The sequence below is a fragment of the Poecilia reticulata genome, chromosome 17, assembly GCF_904066995.2.
Source record: "Poecilia reticulata chromosome 17, P_reticulata-male-v2, whole genome shotgun sequence".
In the NCBI taxonomy this organism is placed as follows: Eukaryota; Metazoa; Chordata; class Actinopteri; order Cyprinodontiformes; family Poeciliidae; genus Poecilia; species Poecilia reticulata.
In genome coordinates, this window is record NC_088846.1 from 11,084,622 (window position 1) to 11,104,933 (window position 20,312).

General features: G+C 40.1%; 1 protein-coding gene across 2 annotated transcripts in view; it reads left to right on the forward strand.

The window, feature by feature from the left end:
* Positions 1–1,392: 1,392 nt before the first annotated feature.
* Positions 1,393–20,312, forward strand: part of chd7 (chromodomain helicase DNA binding protein 7) — a 90,291-nt gene continuing 71,371 nt past the window's right edge. The window contains exon 1 of one of the 2 annotated variants that reach the window (XM_081598313.1): positions 1,393–1,900. The gene's annotated coding sequence lies outside the window, so the exon portion shown is untranslated. The remainder of the gene's footprint in view (positions 1,901–20,312) is intronic. The other variant, XM_081598311.1, reaches the window with a different exon arrangement.

Consider the following 20,312-nt stretch of genomic DNA (forward strand, 5'->3'; position numbering starts at 1 on the left):
GAAAGGACATGTTCTTCTTTGTTTGTGTTCTTTCAATCTCCACTGGCTCTTTGATAGTATTTAACATCGATACTTTGCTAGTGTCTGTTTGCTATCAATGAATTGTGGTTCTATGACATTACACCTAAAAAGTAGATAAGTAAATGTAATGAATTTAGAATTTGTCCCAGTCTCTGTGTCAAGAAAAAAAAAAAAAAACTTCATCAGAGGACTATGCTCACTGACATGATTGTGTTAGGAAGTGTGTGTTAAAATTGTCGAATAAATCTCCTAATTTGAGAAGTAAAGTCTTGTATTTTTAAAACCTGATCAAGTGTTCTGTTCACTTTACTTTGAATCTAATCTGACTTTAGATGCGTTTCCTTTTGTTCTCCTTCTCTGGTTCAAGTAGTATTCCAGTTCTTCTGCTGTCTGCTAACGCAAATTCAAATGGCATGTTGAGAGACTTTATTGCAGGTGTGGTTTATATATTGTGCGAAACTACTAAACCTCACCGGTAGAAGAAATTGGTGCCTAACCCTAACCCTGAGGCACCTCCACCTGGTCCTTTTTTATTTGAGTCTGTCTCAGTGTTTACCTCTCTCTCTTTTTTTTCTCTCTCTCTGGTCTGAACTTAAATTTGATGATCTTGTTAAATCAGTTAACCTACAGTGCTTCATTTAGTTTTGCCTGAGTTTAAGTCTCCTCTGCTCTCTCTCTGTCTCTTTCTGGTGTTTCAGAAAAACGTCTCCTCGCTATTGGCATGCTTGACTGATGGATGTTACATATTCTGTTAACTTGCTAATCCACTTTTTAAAAAACTGCTTTGTTTTACTTTGAAGGGGATTGTGTGGGGATTGATGAGAATCGTTACAAAACGTGGAGAACTTGTCAGGGTCTGAAAACTTTCTGAATGATCTGTGTACAGTGGTGTTTCCCAACATACGGAAATTGACTTTGATATGTAAAATTGCTGTAGTTTCCCTTTATGCATGCATAATTAATGCACATGTGGAAAACCAATACAAAATCAATATTCTGTTTTTAATTGTTAACCTACCTATCTAAATACCTACCTAAATGTAAGCTATGGGTTTAGTGAAATATTTACAGTGCGATGTACTTATGACGGTAAGACAGACAGGCCTGTTTCAAGTTATTGTAAATGTGGTTTACTGACATAATCTGAAAACCAACATTCAGGTGAGGTTTACCACTGTAATTTCTAAAACAACTTTGAAAGCCATAGTATCACTTTTAATTGTAAAAGAAAAAAAAATTGTTTAAGTGCAATAAAATAATATACCGTATGTGGAGCACAAAAATGTCAACATATTTAGATTTTCTGATAAATTCATATAAATGTAGTTGTTTAGAACGGTTTTTTGGCTGTCAGATGTTTGCATGATATAGTAATGTGAATAAACAGTTAATTCATAATCTTCTCGAACACCTAGGCACCGCAAAATGAAGGCCAATGCATTTATTTTGCATCCCCAAACTGGAGCTCAGATAGAGCGTCAATCGGGCACGGCAGGGTCAGTGACCGCGCACGCCGCCTGTTTATCTGTATGAGAGGTCCTCGGGAGCGCGCCCCCCCTGGCCGAGGAAGGTGAGCGAGTGTCTGGAGGGGAGGACTCGGGAGCGCGGCCAGCCGAGGGATCGATCGGATTAAACTCGATTTGAGTGAAATTAACACAAAGGAGAGAAGAGCAACGCACACTAGTCGGCGAGGTCGCGGATGCGAGATACGCCGGAGAAATATTTCCTGAAAAACAGAAAAACTTGAACTTTTTCTCTCTGTTTATTTATATTTCGAACTGAAAAAGGACCACGGTGGATTTTTTTCAAGCAAGCGGAGATAGTACCGTACTAACGAGGAGTTGATTTGATAAAAGGCTGAAGTGACCGAGCTTGTTGGGTAAGCTAACAAAATGCCTCTTTTTATTAAGTGCATTTACATTTTTTCCGAACACACTGTATTGTGAATGGGGTGGAAATTCAGTATATGGCGGTTTTGAATTAAAACTGTTTATATTATCGTTGAATAGTAAGTTTTCGATACTTTTCAACGCAATCGGACTCTTTAAACCACCGTGCGCCTGTGTTTCCGAACCCGACGGGCATTTCCTTCAGGGCTAACTCGCAGGAACGACTATTTTCGATGACTGCTCGTTTATTCGCCTTCTGTTTTATCATCTCCATTTACACATAAAGTCATTGAAGGTCCATGAAGCTGCCATGCCGACATGCTAACAATAGCAAGTTTAGCTTTGCCACCCGCTGCATCGCTCACACACACAGCGGTCCCATTAGTTAGTTGAAAAGTGGAAAGAAATATTCCCAGGACGGCACAGAGGGCTCATGTGTGCCCGAATCAGTTCACCTTACAACTTTATGAATTTTCTATGCTGCGGTATTGACTTAATTCAGTTTTAAATCGTAAGCGTTAGCTCCGTTAGCTAATTGTGTTGAAGCTTCCAGGAGACACGAGGTGGCTCGATCGTAGAGGTGAGTCACTGCTGCTGCTGAATGAGCGGAGCTCTCCGAGGGAGATTCCCAGCGGACAACACTTGGCACAGAAAGCCAAACACGCTTCCTGCGAGTTTAAGGAAACATTTCTACATAAAAGTTATAAAACACAACTATATATTTTATCAGTAGCTGTTTGTGGGAGAAACGGACAGCAAGAAGTGTTTGTAATAGTCGCTTGTTTTATTGGACGGAAGGGACGGAGCAGTGGAGGAGAGGAGGGGGGAAGCTGTGAGGCCAGGCGGTCACTCCATATACCGTGTTTATTTTACGTTTTTTCTGCCATACTTTACATTTAAAAATATTATTAAATTGACCAGGAGAGATCAATGTCTCTGTGTCGGGCTCTAGGGTGTAGGGTAAAGAGTTTTAAAGAGGCATAACCCGAGATGAGCGAAGCATTCCCAGGTCCGGAACGACGTGCGAAATACCGCTGATAGGCTAATTAGCCGTGCTAGCCGTTGGAGGTTGGCCCAGCGCTAGGACACAGAAGTTCAGCTAGCCTGCTAGCCCAGCTCCCATCCTTATTGTGTACAAACGAGGACCACTTATTAGCCCCCCCGGAGTTAGCGTCTAACCAGCTCGGGGCGGTTATGTGTCGGTTTGTCGAAGTACAACTTCAGGCATCTTCTGCCTCACTTTTTTTTTGCCGATGTTGATGGTCAAACTGACCGAGTATCCTACTTTTTTTTTAACGGGAGCTTTTGTAACGAGCTTGTTTGTTACATTGTGTCCAGCGACACAAGTTTAGTAACCGTTACGGCTACACTTGTTACTCGGTGTGGACACGGAGGAAAACGCAGCCCAAAACACCTGCCAGTGCTTCTCCGCTTCATCTTTGTTGCAACAGCTTATTTGCGGAGGGAAAAAAAACAACAAAACTTTTGACATTATTGCCTAACCTAATTTCACTGCTGTTTGTGTTTGTTGCGTTATTCTGCCATCTTTCTTCTGTAATCGGTCAACTTGCATAATGGTCACTCCCGCTGTCACGCAACTAGGGCAGCGCTAAAAATTTAGTTGGGAAAAAAAATAGAAAAAATATCGTTGCGCAGCGGTTTTGTTCAGTGTGTCATTTTAAGCATCCATATTTGTGGTACGTTGTTTTTTTTTTTTTTTGCCAGAGTGTCTGGAGCCGCTGCTACCCCCTCCACCTAGTCTCTGTGTCTGTGAGCCAAGATGGCAGCTAGTCATGTTTAGCGGGCCACAGAGGGAGAGATAAGAGGGCCCCGACCACACACACATACACATAGCACACAACAGATGTTCGGCATTACTTCGTCTCTTCCCTATTTTATCCCTCTTTTCTTGTGGTTTAAAAATTCTCTCTCTTTTAGTGACAAAAGTTGGTTTGTGGCTGACTTGTAACGAAATAATATTTTTGGAGTGATTTGAGACTTGGAAAAAGGTTGTCCCTTTATAATTAGGCTTTTTGGTAGTTGCCTTTTCTGTTTGGAATTAAACATTAGCAACTAAACACTTTTTTGGTGTACTTTGAAATTTGAACATGATTTTATATCTTTTAAACAATTTTTTATTTTATTTTGAGTAATTTCTACTATCTCCATCGATCCACATGTAGCATGTTATTATTTACGGTCAGTTTTTTTCCATTTATTTGTTTAATTAAAACACACAAATTTGAATGTAAAATTGGCAGGTGAGAGCTCAAAAGAAAAGAAAACTGGAAACTGGGATTGAAAAGGCCGAATTGGCCTCGATCTACAACACAGAGAAAACGGAAAATATGCAACAGTTTTCACACTAAAATTAAAGATTGTTCGCTTTCTCTCATTTTTGCTTCAAAGTGTATGTGTCCTTAACCTGTGCTGGGTTTTTATTAAACTCAAAGCAAGTGCATGCTTGCTTTGAGCCTGAGAAGGCTAAAGTGGAGTTGTTAATTTTTGATGTTTATCAAATATGACGCAAACTGATTTTCCAACCTAATTTCCATAACAGCGTGTATACACCAACAGCCATCTATTGTCAGAATGTCTGATTTGAATGTTTCCACTTGACACAGGAATATGGTTTTTTACGATGTAACGGCCTTCTTCAGTTTGGGAAGAACACAAAGAAAGTTTAGACCAGATGACCATCAGTTTGTCATGTTTTTGAAGAAGCTGCTCTGACCTATGAATCATTTGTGCGATCAGTGTTGATTATCTGAAAGATTTCCATGTTTTGAAGAGTAAGTGTAAATTCTGAAACTACCAAAGCGAGCTGGTGAGGAGATAAAAAGGTAGGTTTGTATTTAGGGCAGTAATTAAAAAGAACATTCTAGAAGTAGATGAAGGACAAATTGGTGTGATACCAAGCAAATATCTGAAAATGTTCATTGTTCGTTTGTTGGGCTACCCCATACCACATGACTTAGTAGTGTGTTTTATTTGTGAATGGCCCATTAGTTATATATTCCATGTTAAAGTATTTCCATGTTTCTGTCTAAAAAGATTTTCTTAAATTTTTTTTCTTCATTCTAGAGTATCAGTTTGGCACTTTGCCCTGTATTTTCTTCCCGTGGTCTTGGATTGTAGTCATCCTTCTTGATCGTGAAAAATAATCCTTTGCCTATAACCCTGCCACGTTCAGTTCATGCTTTACGGTAACATAATGTTGACAGTAACTCAATGTTTGCAAATGTAGAAAGAAATGTGGAAAAAAGACTAAAATCTCAGAACGATTATGGTCTTTGTGGTTCAGTAGGAAGTTCTTAAATTAGGTGTTTCTGTCCTCCTTTTACCGTTTTATTGTCATGGGATTGTTTTTTGTTTTTTTTTTATGTTGAATTTGATGCGTTAGCACCCAGTCCAACACTTTGTTTAAACGGCTGTCAAAGTTGATTCTTTAAAAATTGGTGAAATATAAGCAGTTCCTTTTTTTTGTGAGCAGCTCTTAAGAGCTTTAATACTGTTCTGCCGCCTCTGGGTGTGAAAGAAAGTGATGTGGCTAAATGTACTAACCATGTGTGGTTATTTTTCAGATCGTAAGACTGATTATGTGGTTTTAGTATTACATTAACAAGAACTCTTTCACTGACATTGGGGTAAAACAATTGCAACACATATTCAACTTCACATCATTTTAGGGGCTGACGGAGATATCGGAAAAGATTTTGTATCTTGAAAATTTTGACATAGTACATCCTCGATGGAGTGTAGCTGTCTTTAATTTTGGTTTGAGTTGTTTTCTTGGGAGCATGTTTGCATTTAGTAGCTGTGGGCCATCCAGGAAAGGAGTACCAAGCAGATGTTTGATGTACTCTGCTGTCAGGTGGAAAGAATAAATTCATTTTGCTGCCTCAACTGAACTCAGCTGAAGTTGGCAGCAAGATATTGGTAAGATGTACAGCCAGAAATTATTAAAGACTGATTCCTGAATTCGTGTTCTTCGTATTGCCACAGTTTCTACTACACTTAGGTGAGTTTAAGAAAATGTGAAAAGGGTGGTCACTCCATTCCTTGTGTAGGAATTTTCTCTTTAAAAAAAAAAAATCTTGTTCTTTAAGGTGTTGGTAGGGACTCCTGATTTTTTTTTTTTTGAGGTCTTAGCTGCTAATTTCCATTTTTACCAACTCCAGTATTTTAATTTTCTTCCCATACAAGGGGGTACCCAAAAGTTTCCAGAATGACACTGCTGCACGCACAGTTTTCGTAGTACACGATTCTGCCGCTAGTTATTTGTTCCACCACGCCTTCTCAATCAGTGTGCCAAGCAGTGTTGATGTGGAAGGTTTCATCTACCCGCAGTGAATTTTCTTGGAAGAGCCGTTTTGTCCAGCCGTCGTTTTTCTTCATGGAGAAGTTTTATGAGCAGCGCGCTGCTGAAGCTTTGCTTCCTGCTCGGGGAAAAAAAGCAAAACTGCGGGTAGACGAAACCTTCCACATCAACGCCGCTTGGCACACTGATTGAGAAGGCGTGGTTGAACAAATAACTAGCGGCAGAATCGCGTACTACGAAAACTGTGCGTGCAGCAGTGTCATTCTGGAAACTTTTGGGTACCCCCCTTGTATGTACAATAATTCAAGAACATTGCTGTGTGTTCAGTTTTTAATCCAGCAATAAGTGAAAAAGTTACAAGTTTATTTTCATTCATACATCAAAATATACGTAACTAATTTATATTGAAGCACAACCATGATAGGTTAAAAAAATTAAATGATAAAGAAAAAAAAAAAGCTAAAATAGTTTTTGTTGCAGCAGCTGAGCTGCACATTAATGGAGGATTAGGCCGTATCTTGATGCATCCTCGGCTTTGTGTGAGGCTTGGGTATTTTTGTGAATTGGTAACAAAGATCCTACTTTGTGAGAGCCTGCTGCCTTCATGGACCGACTGGAAGAGCAAGTTGGAAACTGTTCACAGCCTTTCTAGCAACTCTGCGCTTCTGACACTGCTCTTGAAGTGGAAGTTGCAAGACTGCTGGCAGGAGAATAATGAGCAGGTGTTTTCTATGGCAGTGGTTTGCTCTGTCATCAACCAACAGCTGCTTGCGTGTTAGAAAGTTTTCAGACCTTGTTGGGGCAGAGTTGTGTCGTCACCGCAGGTTTTTTCCTCCTCCCAAAGTTTTTTCCAGGGTACAGATTTGTTCCCGATTCTGTTTGAAAGTAATTAGAAAAGCCTCGTCCTCTCCCTCTGGGAATGGGGTGGGGGAAATACATTTTCGTGTCGGATGTCACAGATTTTTAGCCCCACTGCGGAGCATGTCGTGCAGTCTGTAGGTCAGGTAGCAGCAGGTGGTGTGGTGTAGTGGTCAGTTCAGTGCTTAAAGGCCAGTGTTGGTTGAGCCAGATGACTGGTGTTTGTTAGGGTGGCCATTTTGTCTCCCATCATCATCGTGTGTCGTAGACAGCAGCCCTTTTGGGAGGGAATGGAAGTAGTGCTGTTGTTTGCCTCCATCTCTTTCATCTTTGCCATCTATTGCTCCACCTCCACCCACCCACTCCTCTGCCCAAGCATGAGCCTTCCCCCCCTCTCTTCCTCCCTCTCTCCTTCTCTTTATTGTCACCCTTTCCATCTCTTTTTCTCTCCATCTTTGCCTGCCTGTCGTTTTTCTCCCCTCCCCATCCTCCCTTCCCCTATCCCTCCAGTCATATCATTTCCAGCCAAAAGGTTAGCGGGGAGCTTTAGCACCATGGTGACATTCAAAACCGAGTGTCATCGCTGTCTCTCCTGCTCTCTCATCCTCCTCCCTTACCTGTCTCCTTTTCTGCCCCCTCTTCCTCCGTTCCTGCCTCCCCCACCTCTATCCTCCCCCTGCAGCGAAGGCCTTCTGGACCAAGTGCTGTGCCTAGAAGAGAGGCTGGCGTAAATACAGCTCTCAAGTGTTTGTGTGTGTGTGTGGGTTGGACGTGTTTTCTCGGCCAGTCAAGTACATCTCTGACCCATATGCGTGCGTGCATTTTAATCCTGCCTTTTGACCTCAACCAGTCTGGATCTTGAGCGTATTCCGTCTTTCCTGACCACCAGCCTTCCTTGGGCTGGGATGTGAAAGGCGAACTCAAGGACGCTCCACTTGAAAATACGTGGGAGTTTTGTGTCGTCAGCTGCTGATGAATCCCATCACTAAAAAACGGCGTCAGCGCAATGAGGATCTCATCAGTTCTCCGGCTCTTTCTGGGGTTTAATAGCTCTGTTGTGGCGTCCGCACACCCCCTTTCTGTCTCGCTGTGTTATCTGTCACGGTTTCCATCAAGTGATTCACATGCCCGATGAAAGGTTAAGTGCTGCTTGCTTGTGGAATCAACATCTAGTTAGTGGAGATGGATCTGGAAGGTCAGAGAGGAGAAAGATAGGTGTTAAAAGAATATGTTAAGTGAAAGTGCACGGTTTTTAAACAAGGCTCCTGCACGGTCTTGAAAAGTCTGGAACTTGTTTTAACCGTTTTCAAAGTTTTTACACTTAATAGTCAAGTAGATTCGGTTTGATTGGGGACCAAAACTGCAATATTTGTTAAATTTTCAGCTGGTGCAGTTTGATTTCATCCCAAACCCTTTGAAAAAGCTGTCCTCCACCTCACCTCTGGTGGGGCTACACCAAGAACCACTGAAGAAATGACATGAAAACCTATGAAGAAGACACTGAGCAATCTTTTTCTTGACAAAATATATAAAAAATGGGGTGGTGGCAGATTTTAGTGTTTGTAGAGATTCTGTTTTGTTTCTTGCAGAAGACCACAAGCGATTTATCCCACCAGTGCCCACTTGTTTGTTTACCCAGAGTGCCTTGCGCTGTTGTGGACTTCCTCCTTTTGGAGCCGTCTCTGGTTTGCTTGGCATTCGAACTGCACCCAACTTTACGTCAACCAAACCAAGAGCTAGGTTTGTAGAGGGACCAAAGTTCCACTACGCATTCACACCTCTCCAAATGAAGTGGACTTTCTAGGCAAATAAACTGGAGTTCGATTAAAGCGAACTAAACAAGCTGGTGTGAATGCACCATAAGAATAGAAAGATGATGAATCTTATTTTAAGATGAAGGTCCAAGTTTCTGGGGGATGATGGTCTCTTTGAATTTATTTATGTTTAGATGGTGAATGTTTTCTTCGCCATCTAAACACTTTTGAGTCCCTACTCTTGCAGATGGCTAAATTTAAAAACTGAAAACATAACATTTTTAAAATTTTTTGGTCATCAAATTAGCGATGCCACAGTCAACTGACTAGAGGTCAGACTGGATCTGTCCTTCATTGCTTCTGATCAGAGATCCTGTAAAGTCATTTTCATTGAGTGCATCAATGGAAATGATGCACTCAATCATAATTTTCTAATTTTCAGATTAGAAACTTGACCTGTATGTTCTTTGATTTTTTTTCTTTTATTTCAGTAAAAATTTGATAAAATTTCAGATATATGCTTTGACGCACAGTGTAATTTAACAGTTGCCTAATTTTCTGTTGCCTCCATAAAAGAACCTGCATCACATTGTTTTTCTCTTCTGTTCAGTTCTTTTGGACAATAATAAAAAAACAAAACAAAAACGTATTCAGTCAAAATCCGAATTGGCAAGTCACAGTTCAAAGAAATTAACACTGACCTTTCTTAATATTTTCATGATGGGTTTTATCACGTCAAAACTCCAAACAGGTTTATAATGTCCTAAAATCAGGACAGAGAAACAAAAAATCAAGTCTAAAGTGTGGAGTCTTGAAGAAACGCTTAGAAGTTTCTTCCACATTTCTTTTTTTAACCATTTGATTATTTTTTGTTGGTTTCATGTATTAAATGTTGGTTCAATCCAGTACTCAAGATGAGCCAAATATCCGCAGCTTGATTTTGATCCCACATATATCCGGGACTCCAGTGTGGATCTCATACAGCTTGCTGAAAGGGGCGTTTGTCCCAAGGGAGAAGTTAGCCCACATCTTTAAAGCAACTACCCTGGAGGTTAATTGGTTGTTAGCAGTCAGATGGGCGGAGCTAAAGAAACAACTGACCAATCTCTGGGGAGCCACTCCAGTTCGGCTTTTCCCATTGGTCTAAAAGAAAATGTCAATAGCAGTGATTGATGAGGGGGGGGGGGGAGTGATGGTAGGTAGATTCAGATCATGGTCTGTGGTTCAGCGTTTGCTCGTTCATAGATGAATGCTTTAGTGGTTTCACTTTTATGGGAATTTCCTCATTAAAATCACTTCGTCGGAGGTTTAGATTGATTCACATTTTATGCAAAAGTGAAAATCTAGAAAGAGGATTAGGAAAGTCCTACCTCTCGTGTTTGTTCAGCAGAACCGTTTCCAAACCTTCTTATGACTTGATCTGAAACGGGATACTCGGCCCCCCTTTTCTGCAAAGATTCACAGGCAGGGAGGAATCCTGTACGTCTTGAAAGGCCCCTCAGTCTTTGAACCTTTTGAACAAAGTGGCAGGGTTTCCCCCAAAGCCTACAACCTGGAACCGCAGGCAGTGCGAAGTCATTTTCATCGATGAACAGCAATTTCCCCTTCACCTGCAGCTTTGTGATCTCTGATCCTCAGTTAGGTTGACAGGTCCCACACAGAGTTTCTGATCAAGACCAAAAAACATGGTTGGAATATTCACACGAATCAAAACCATGCTGCCATATTTCAGTTTATTTTTGGGGATATGGGGAAATGTTTAAAGATGAAAAATGTAATTTTATATCAAGAAGTGTTGGTATATTAGATAATTCTTGCATTCAGATGAGTAACTATAGTTAGTCAAAGCAGTGGTCCAGATATTATGCTACAGTTATATGTGAAAGGCTATGTGAAAGGTCACATAGCCTTGTTATATTAAAACCTATCAAAATGGTTAAATCTTCCATGGATTCATCTTTTTCTGAAGACTGACACTAGATCACAACATCTTAAACTACACGAGGAAGACGTTACTGATCAGTGATCAGTGTTTTGTAATATAAGTCTCTCCTGTATTGTAGGACATAAAAATTGTGTTTATTATTTTTTTGCTTATTTTTATTGCTTGACAAAAATATTTTTCACGATTAGTGTGCTGGTTAGTCAAAGAATTTGGTTTGTTCATCTCTGCTTTCTGTTCTCATTAGCTTTACAATTGCCTCACCTTTTTCCAAGCTTGAATGGATGTGCAGGCCTCGACATTATCAGATGCGTTTTTTTACAGTAAATTACAATCAAAATTTGAGAGAACTTTCACTTGCCCTTTGATCAGCTCCAATTCAAAGTCTAAAACACGGAAGACATGTCAACCCTGAACTTAATAATTATTTTATTCTGAACATAGAAACTGTGGAAGAAAGTGATTTTTTGTGGTTTATTTTTTTATGTTGCATAAAGATACTTAAAAATACTTGCCACTAATTGGACATAGAGCGTATTCTTCTCAGCAAAGTTGGGGCTACGTTTATTCTCCCACTCGCATTCATTACCAAAAAAGGTAATCTGAACTGCTGCCACCTTAATGCTGTGCTGTACGCGGAGTATCGGGAAGAGTAGGAGCTTCTTAAAGAGACAGAAGCCCAATTTCAAGGTGTCACATGTGGCTGTGATGCAACGTCAATTTTCTTTTTGAGTCATTTTTAATTCTAGACAGCATTTTTTTTAACTGAATGCATCATAGCTACTTGGTTGTGGTATAAAATGACATTCCAACATTAAAAAGTTTTGTGCATACTACATTCAAACTTAGTTTGAAGCGTGCCTCATTGAATTATAAGCCTGCTATATAGCTGATTAATTTTTTTTAAATCTCAGCAATAAGCAAAACAAAATTTTCTCAATCATGAACAACAAATATGTTAACCCTTCAAATAGGAGTTATTAAGCCACTCATGAATGGGGAAATTCTAAATTGTTGGGAAAGGCATGACATTTAGAGTCAGCTGTACTGAGAACTTGAAAAGGGGGGCAAAATGATGTTAGCATATTACTAAAACCACATGGGTCAAATCAGGTTTGTAAAAATAGCTCACTACTTGATACTATATTTAACCCCAATTCCTACTGTAAGCTTTTTCCGTAGGAATATTTTCTGATCCACACGTTGAGGTTGATTAAAGGGAGTTTTCTATTTATTTTGTCACATTTGATGCAGTTCTCTTCCTAATCTTTAGGGGTTGCTACTGTAAAAAAAACAATCCTGTTTCACGACGGTGGTTGAAGAAGAGCATGTCCCGAAATCATTCATAAACATTTAATGCGAACAATTGGGATCTTACACATAATGCATTTAAATTTTCTTTCAAAACTGTGTTGTGTGTGTAATGGCGTCAAGCACGTGACTGAAACTTCGTGAGTCTATTAATCTTTACATTCCTAACTTAGATGCTCTACGGAAACATTTTCAGTGGCGGCCTGTTGTCGAGTAAAAGTTTTTATAGATTAGCGTCCACATTTATGCACTGAGATGAATTTGATCCTAATATTTTCTGAATTTTAATCAGTTTCAGCTTTCCAACAAGCAAAAGTGTAGCCTGAAGCTCTGTGCAGAAATATGTGGAGTGATATTCACCACCTTTTTGCCTACATATTTCAAAGTACTTGTTTCTGAAAGGTTTAGATGTTTGATTCAGTGTTTCTTTTTTTTTTTTTTCTCCATCAGTTTCAGGACTTTAACATGACAACCAGAACTAATATAAGGTGGTAAAACAGGTTTTGCCTGATGCTGTTTGCTTTTAGTTAGCTTACTTCAACACACTCGCTTATAGAAGTGATTTCCAGAGACTACAGAGTCAGTTTCGGAAACCACATAACAGGTTCTTAAGCTCAGTGAGCACATGCACAACTACACACACACATTCTGTGTCTCTGTCTCTCCCTGTGCTAGCAGGTTTCTTGGCCACCCCCTGTGGCCTACTTCTCTCCCTGTCTGTCCGTCTCTGCCTCTGCGTCCTCTGGGATCGGGCCGAGAGTTGGCCAGTGGTTTTTCCTACCACATGGTAAAGGCAGGGAGCAGATTGGATAAACACAGCCCTTTCCTGCTGACCCACCCCCTCTAAGCACCCCCTCCCCCAAACACGCGCGCACACACACACACACACACACACACACACACACACACACCGTCTATTAACAAAGCAGCCGTGCGTAAAATAACCAGATTTTTTCTAGCTTCACTGCTTCTTTCGTTCTTTTTCTGTTCTCGCTCTCTTGATCTCTCCCTCTCCCCCCCTCGGCCCTCCCCACCTCCTCTTCTCTCTTCCTTCCTTCCGGGCCTCAAATCCCTGCCCCAAACACACGGCCCTGCATCCCCTCACTTGAGCGTAATTACACACGCAGCTAGCCAGCTCCTGCATGCTGTCCTCCATTTGGGAACAAAGGTATAAATTATGGTGGCTTAGATCCTGGTGGTAATGGGAGGTGGGTGGGTGCACACGTGTCCTCCAGAGGAAGAGGGGGGATCACTCACTTTTTTTCTTCTTCTTTTCTCAGGTGTTGAATCTGCCTGGCTGCCGTTGTACTTTGTTTCTTGGGCTTTGGTTTGTTTGTCTGTCTGCGTCTCAGAGGAAACATGGTGTTGTTGACATGGCAGAGCCTGTAGTAAAGCCTGGAGGCTACAGACAGTTTAGCTGCCAAACTGTCGATGGCGCAGACAAGACTGCATTGAGTCGCTGTTAGCTAATCTCCCTCCCCTTTTTCCTTCCTTTGCCACAGACTAACTGCAGTTTTTTTTTTTTCCCAGAGCTTTTTGGTGAAGTACCACATGACCATTCCACTTGAGTAAAGACAGAAATATCTCAAGTACCGTTAAAAGTAAGAATTCACTATGGAAGCGCTCCCTAACTCCGACTCTGGATAAAGAGCGACAGCTTCATGCAAAGCGGTTCACAACATTCCTCAGGCTTACAAACATTATAATTAACATAGAGCAGGAATGAGGAAAGGTGTGTCATTTACAGGTTTTTTACTCCTGCAAAGGTTTCCAGCAGCTGATGTCATCAACATGGCTTCATTCAGCCTCACCAGTGTCTTCTCCTGGTGCAGAGTTCAATTTGGCTGTAAGCTGAACTCTGTGGCACAATTGGAGGTGGGCGACATGAACTTAAAGTTTTATCACGATATTTTTATGGCGCTATTGTGATAATAATAAAAGTGACAATATTTATTTCTTCTTTGTTTAACTAACTGTATGGCTGTGACTGCATGGCTCAACAATCATAACTCCACAAACTCAGCTCTTGAAAAACATTCACATTTGTAATACACTTCAGTAGGATGCCAGTCGTATAAAGAAATGTCAACTATATTTAGAAATTTATGGATATTTATTGATACACCTTTATTAAATAAACAATAAAAACACGTAAAAATAACAACCCCAACTGCACAAACAGTTTTATTGTTTTTAAACAGCAATTGAAATTTATCATGAGGAGAAATCAAAACCTCATGAGGTTCATCACAATAACTGATAAACGATACGATAAATGATCACCCATAGTAAAAATTGTAACTTTAATGCCACTAGATGCGCTGTCATTTTGATGATCCCTTTACACTGAAGTACATGCATCCTTTAAGAAATGACGGGAGAGATCTGTTTCACTCAGGTCTGCTTCTGTGTTTTTATATTGACTTTCTTCTAAATGAAGGTCTGTGTCTAATTCCCTACAGTGGAAGACGTTGTGATGCTGCAAGCTGCCAGGGAGGCCATTCACTTGCACTATGCTGGCAGTGATATTCTGTGGTTTCGGCTTGGCTGAACGGGTGGCCTCGATAATTGTGGTTTCACAGATCTGCTCGGTCTGTGAATTTTTGAGCCCGGGTGCTGATTGCCAGATTATTTCTCAACTCGACTACAAGTGTTCTCAAATGATCTGGTTGTTTATTTCTGTTTTTTGGGGCGGGGGAGTGGAGCGGATGGGAGCCGACTGAATAATACGGTGCATTGTGGAAGTATTCACACTCTTTAAGCCATTTCATATTTTGTTGCATTTCAGCCAAAAACTTGAAAGCTGTTTAGTTTATGGGAGGGTAGATGGAACTAGAATCAGGACAATTCTGAAATAAAACCTGCTAATCGCTGCAAAACGGTTCACCTACAGAGAGGATAATGATCCAGCCAGAACTACGTTGGAATGGTTTTAGCGGTCAGCAACCTTTACAATCTTTAGAGACATTGTTTGCTCTTATTTTTAATGAATAAAAATTGTCTAGAGCCATAAAACGCATGTGACCCTTTTGAAAACGGCAAACCTATCTACTGTTTAAGTAGATAAGTTAATTAAATAACTTAAAATTGTGGTCTGATTTTATGTATTGGAACAAAGAAAACTTATAACAAAACAGTAAAACTTAATTGAAACTTTTCAAATTTGTGGAAAATGAAGAAAATGCATTTTAATTAGTAGCCTAATTACTAAAGAACTTAACAAAAAATAACTTATTGTGTCATTGTTAGACATTTTTACTCTGGAATAAACAGCAGATCAGAATAAAGATGTCATGTAAGCATCCCAATCAAAATATTCTGATTGGATTCAGCTCTATCAGAGTGAAATTGTAATCTGAATGACAGGAGTTTTACGCTAATAATCTGAGCAGGATTCATGTAAACACTATGGGTGTAGGTTTTTGGGCGATCGCAGATTACAGATCTTTAAGAAGCCTGTCATGCCGATTCCGATTTTGGCCGATGTTGTGTTTTGTTTTTTTTGTCGGAAATGTTGCTAAATATAGCAAGAAAGGCGCAGAGGTGACAACAGTAGGATGACTATTGTTAACTGCAAACTTGCAGACATGACCTGGCGGGTGGATATGTCAGTCAGACCTCTCAAATCCCAAGCAAAAGGTGACAGTGGTTGACTTTTAGTCATTTGCTGAAGTAAAAAAGACCTTAAGACAGGTGGACAAGATCAGCTTTATAAGTTATCAGCCAATCACAGATCTCGAAAAATTAAAGGAAATTTTACCTTCCAACCGACTTATCGGTGCACATCTAGTGAACAGTAGCTCTGATTGTGGTGAATTGACCTGACTGCTCATGTGTGCGCTATGTCAACGTGATGTTTTTGTCTGTTTTTAAATGAATATGAATTTTAGTCCAGTTCAACTTGTACATGTTTTTTTTGTCTCCATAACTTGACTGATGTAACTTACAGTCTGGAAAATATTGGTAGTTATTAATTATGTAATATGCGGCTGAAAGGCTGCATATTACATACCGCTGACAAGCGGTATGTAATTATGTAAATAATGCATTCGGATAACTTTTTCAATCCAAATGCATTTCAATCCGATCAGAAATTTTGTGAATGTAAGCATACCTAGTGTCTCACCTTTGTGGAAATTCTATGCAAATATAGCCTTAAAATGCTAAAAAAAAAAAAAAAAAAGGCTTGTACTAGCCAATTTTAAACTTGTATTTAAATATATTGTCAAAGTTATGAAGAATCACTGTGGTGGACACAAAGAGTCACATTGGACTCAGAGCGGCAGCTTGCCTAACCCTGGTTTAGATTAAAGCTATGGGCCAGCTGAAGTTAAGCCTTAAAATTAAATTCAACGAAGCATCTGCACCACGATCTGAACTTTGCTGCTCACCAGCACTCTTCTTTCATTCTGACTGAACTTGAGCTGTTGAGCAAAAATTTTCGCCCTTATATGTTCGAAGCTGGCAGAAACGCCTGCCACAGAATGGTTGGGACCTGTAGTTGCACTGAAATGTGGTTCTACAAAGTATTGACTAAGAGGCAATGAATCGGTATCGAAACCACAGAATACACACCTTTTAGTTTGTAAAAAAACGGAAATCATTTCCATATTCTCCCGTCTGTTGGTACATCTTAGAATTTGCCAGTAAAAGTTATTATGTGACAATAATAGTGAAAGAAGTTGTAGCAGTACAAATACTTTTTATTTAGATGAGTCGCTTTATTCTCACTCAACCAGTGACTGAGTTGAAAATCTTTCCATATTCCCTGTTTGTGCTTTGAAGGGGAAACTGCTGCCACTTCAAGGTCAAAGTCCTGATACAGAATCTCCAGTTTTATTTTGGGACAAAGTTTGCTTGCAGTAACAACACACAGAAACTCAGAGGAAAATCCTTTCCCACCACACAGAAACCGTTCAGCTGCCCGCATTGGTTACTTGGTGTCTTTTAGCAATAGTCATTTTGTTTATCAATAAAGGTTACAAATTCAGTCATTCTGGGTTTTGTTTGCATTTTGCAACATGATTTTAATCACTTGGGGGATTGTGAAGTTGCAGAAAGCACTTCTTAAGCCCACATAATTGACCTAGAGGTTGATTTAAAACTTTTCCTGAAGTTTTGTATGTGGTTTTTATGTGCGTTTTTGGTCCTTTTTTATGCCTTTACACAGTTCATTCAGTTCACTTTTGTTGGCTCCAGCATGTCTTGAATACTAATCTGCGGGATTAGTTTAATAAACAATTTGGTTAACCATGCACAGGCTGTCACCTCTGAAAAAATAAAACACCACTCCATCGGCCAGCGGAGCCAAATTACTCCCAGCCCTCTGTTGTGCTAGAGCCTCTCTTTCTGTCGCTGGACAGATAGGAATTTGAAGAGGCTGTTGCACTCAGTAACACACACTCTGCAGTCATTAAACCTCAACATTGTCTTATTGAAATACTTGCTCGCGAGTCCAAATGAACAACCACAAATAAGTGTGTCCAGTTCCTGCTCGCATTGTGGAGTATCCTAAAACGGCATCATTAAAATAACCGATGGTGGCGTCCAAACTCGTATTTTCCGTGCTTAACGAAGCAAAAACTTGATTTATTGTGACAAACAGGCAGGCGCTTACTCGTTGGATCACGCTTCCATTCTGCAGAACCTATTTGGTAAACAAGATCCTGATAGAGAAGAGGACCAGAGCCGCCAGTTAGAAGCGTTTTTAATTGTCCTCATTAGAGACTACTTCTTTCTTTTTTTTCTCTTTTTTCTTTGACAGTGAAGATCGTTAATGTTTTGCCATTTGTGTAAGTTAATTACTTAAACCATCTCTAGAGTATCAACATCTTGGTTAATCACTTAATTGAATCTTGCAGATGCACATGTTGGAAAGTTATTTATTTTAATGCTGTTGCACTGGTTGTAATCAATTTCCTTTTATGAAGCATTTATTTTTCTAATTGACACTGTACAACAGGCCGTCATTGCTGCAGTTTTATTTTTTGGGTTAATCACTTGAAAGACGTAATTCTTATCTTTGCTTGCATTTGATGTGTTTTACTTCCAGCAGCCTTAAAACAGTGTCTGGATGTCCATAAATACTATTGCCAACCCAGTTATAAAACACAATCAGTCCTTGACTAATGTGAGATGGTGTTGGTACCAATCAGATTAGAGATGGACTCATTACGAAGCGTTCATAATCATAGTTCGTTTATAACAGTGTAAGTAAAGGATGTAGGTCTTCCTCCACTGTTTTTATTAGTAAAATTTCAGAATGAAAGGGGGAAAATAACTGGATGAGTTGTTTTTAGTGAGTTGGCTGAGGAAAATCAATCTGTTCTTTTCTATAGAACCAATTAAAATCTGACTGTAGAGCCAGTCTAGCTACTGGAACCATTTGGTTGGAAACACAATGTGAGGCATTCAGCAATGATTCTCGAGGCTAAAACTGGGATTGGAATCAGGGTTTAGATCGGGCCTAAAAACCCAGCCCAATCCGACCCGACTAACATTAAATATTGGCCTGACACCAAAGTAAACCCGGCACTTTATTTTAATTAATCTTTTACGGCTTTCATTTTTAGACCGTAATTTGAGTAAGCTGTGTAACTCTTCCCGTTTCTGGCTTTTAACAGCTTCCAGCTCCATCTTGTCGTTTGTTGTAGCCACAGGATGAGTCAGGTGCAAATCATCTGGGATGTGTGATTGATGGGAGCAGAGCAGGGCACATTTATTGTGTATTGCGCTGCACCTGTTACAGTCTAATGAACGTTGGCACTTTTCTCTCTTTCCTCAACAGGGTAAAATACCTACCCCTCTATTTAGTTTCTAATAAGTAGATCAACACAACTTGATAATGTGCATTCTTGTTTGACAGGCTTATCAAGCGTGCCGCAGCTCAGCCCGATCCAACCATCAAGCAAACAATTTTGGCCCGAATTTCGGTTTGGGTCGGGCCATAAATCTAGACTCTAATTGCAACGAGAGCTCCAACAGACCAGATGTAGTGGGAGCGACCTGTTCTCATAACAAGCATAAGAAGCATGTTGTCTTGTTTATCAAGTTTTTGGTAGATTTGGGGAAAACAAACAATCATAAAATGTCTTTGATCAATTTTACCCACATAATTCACCACTTCTAAGAAGTACAGTAAAGCCCAGTCGAAGATTTTGGATAACGTAAAAACAAAGTTGCAGCAATGTTATGTACGTGTTCTAAATTAACAGCACCATATCTCGAGCAGTCCTTTGCAACTGCAAAGGACTGCTTGGAGGCAGTATCTGGTAGACGGTTGCATTTCAAATGCCATACATGAAGCCCTAGATGCTGGTATATTTAACCAGTTAGAGAGACCTTCACTGCCCTTGATGCAAAAAAACCTGCTTCAGATTTGAATTAATGACATGCTAAAGCTCAAGGAGAGTGGTGAGGTCATCGGGATGATGGAAGTGAAAGAGAAGACTGAGCAAAATGTGGGTTAATTAATATGGAGATTGTCGTTGCAGTATTCTACAATAGTATCGCAATGGCACGAGTTCCCAATATCAGACAGCCCTGTATGTGTGTGGCACGGCTGCGTTAATAAATCCATCCATCCCTGCTTAATTATTGCAGGGGTGGGGGGAAGGCTGGTGCCTGTCTGTAGCAGGCAGATCAGATGGATTGCCGGCCCATTCCATAGCAACGCTACGATAAACAACCATGCACTTTAAAGAAAAAAAAAAAAAACTCCATTCAGTCAAAAAAGGTATCCGAAGAGAATATAAGCCCCACACAGAAAGGTCCTGGCTATAATTTCCACCCAGGACCTTCTTGTTGCCAGGCAAGCCCCTCCATTAATATAAATTGCTTAATTTAGTGCTCATAAATCCGAGTCTGACTTGAGTACCGTTTTGCTGTTACATCCTCTTATTGTGTTTTATGGCTCTCGACAGGTTGTCTATATTAAATAGATCAAAAAATGGCTCCTGTTTTAACATTCAGTCCTACCAGTGCGATCAGAATGCTATTTAGCTTGAGTTATGATAGCAACAGATGGAGATCTTATTCGTCTGGAGTCACCTTTCCAAAGATGAAATGAGAGGAAACCTTGCAGTTGGGATGTGCTGGAGCTGATGTGCAGCTACAAGTATCTCTAAGAAAGAGAGGGAAAAAAAAAAACAAAAAAAAAACACTTTTCAGCTGCAAGGTTCAACACGGAGCCGATTATCGGCTGTACCGAGAAGTTT